Genomic DNA, 1958 nt, shown 5'->3' with positions numbered 1-1958 from the left:
CCCATAGGCTCCACCCCAGACACAGTGGCAGCACCCTCTCCTCCACCCTCACCTGCCACACTGCTCCTCTCCTGGCCTCCAGCTGCCCGCCCCCCAGGGTGCTTCCTCTGTGACCTGGCATTGCCACTCCCAGCTCCAGCTTAAAGCTCCGCCTCCTCCAGGCAGCACTCCCTGCCCACCCCTGCCCCTCCTCTGAGTCAGGAACATCGCCCTCTGTGCCCGCCCCTGGCCTCCGCCCGGAGGGTCTCCTGGTTGGATTTCCAAGCTGTCTCTTGTCTTCCAGGTGGGCTGTGTGCAAGCCACCAGCCAGACTAAGGACCAGAGAAAGGGGGGGTTTCCCAGGAGGCAGGGGGACCCTCATGAACCCAGAGCCAGGAAGGGCCCCCACCTCCCCTGGCTGCTTCTCTTGAGGCTTGAACATGTCCCCCAGCACTGGCCAGTTTGGCTCAGTGGATAGAGCGTGGGCCTGTGGACTGAAGGATCTCGGATCCCTCTCTAGTCCAGAGGTGCTGGAGCTGGGGGTGAAGGGAGATTAGGACTCTGGCACCGGCCAGGCCAGGGCACAGGTTGGCAGTCCCCAGGCCGGGCGCCCAGGGCCAGGGGCCTTCTTCCAGATGAAGTGGGTGTCAGCTGAGGGCCTGGGGGCCAGGGCCAGCGCCAGAGGCAGCATGGAGCCTGCACCCTCCACCCCCCCAGCCCACCTGGAGCCTGGCACCCTCCATTCCCCCCCCACCTGGAGCCTGGCACCCTCCACCCCCCCCCCCACCTGGAGCCTGGCACCCTCCACCCCCCCAGCCCACCTGGAGCCTGGCACCCTCCACCCCCCCAGCCCACCTGGAGCCTGCACCCTCCACCCCCCCCCCGCCCACCTGGAGCCTGCACCCTCCACCCCCCCCGCCCACCTGGAGCCTGCACCCTCCACCCCCCCAGCCCACCTGGAGCCTGCACCCTCCACCCCCCCCTCGCCCACCTGGAGCCTGCACCCTCCACCCCCCCAGCCCACCTGGAGCCTGGCACCCTCCCCCCCACCTGGAGCCTGGCACCCTCCATCCCCCACCAGGAGCCTGGCACCCTCCCCTCCCACCTGGAGCCTGGCACCCTCCACACCCCCACCAGGAGCCTGGCACCCTCCCCCCCCACCTGGAGCCTGGCACCCTCCACACCCCCCACCAGGAGCCTGGCACCCTCCGCCCCCACCTGGAGCCTGGCACCCTCCCCCCCCACCTGGAGCCTGGCACCCTCCACACCCCCACCAGGAGCCTGGCACCCTCCCCTCCCACCTGGAGCCTGGCACCCTCCACACCCCCACCAGGAGCCTGGCACCCTCCCCCCCCCACCTGGAGCCTGGCACCCTCCACACCCCCCACCAGGAGCCTGGCACCCTCCGCCCCCACCTGGAGCCTGGCACCCTCCCCCCCCACCTGGAGCCTGGCACCCTCCACCCCCCCACCAGGAGCCTGGCACCCTCCCCCCCACCTGGAGCCTGGCACCCTCCCCCCCCCACCTGGAGCCTGGCACCCTCCACACCCCCCACCTGGAGCCTGGCACCCTCCCCCCCCCACCTGGAGCCTGGCACCCTCCCCCCCCACCTGGAGCCTGGCACCCTCCACCCCCCCACCAGGAGCCTGGCACCCTCCCCCCCCACCTGGAGCCTGGCACCCTCCCCCCCCCACCTGGAGCCTGGCACCCTCCATTCCCCCACCAGGAGCCTGGCACCCTCCATTCCCCCACCTGGAGCCTGGCACCCTCCACCCCCCCACCAGGAGCCTGGCACCCTCCACCCCCACCTGGAGCCTGGCACCCTCCCCCCCCCACCTGGAGCCTGGCACCCTCCACACCCCCACCAGGAGCCTGGCACCCTCCCCTCCCACCTGGAGCCTGGCACCCTCCCCCCCCACCTGGAGCCTGGCACCCTCCATCCCCCACCTGGAGCCTGGCACCCTCCACCCCCCCAGCCC

The sequence above is a fragment of the Eptesicus fuscus genome, chromosome 11 (assembly GCF_027574615.1).
Source record: "Eptesicus fuscus isolate TK198812 chromosome 11, DD_ASM_mEF_20220401, whole genome shotgun sequence".
Lineage (NCBI taxonomy): Eukaryota > Metazoa > Chordata > Mammalia > Chiroptera > Vespertilionidae > Eptesicus > Eptesicus fuscus.
Note: the sequence above shows the minus strand (reverse complement) of the source record.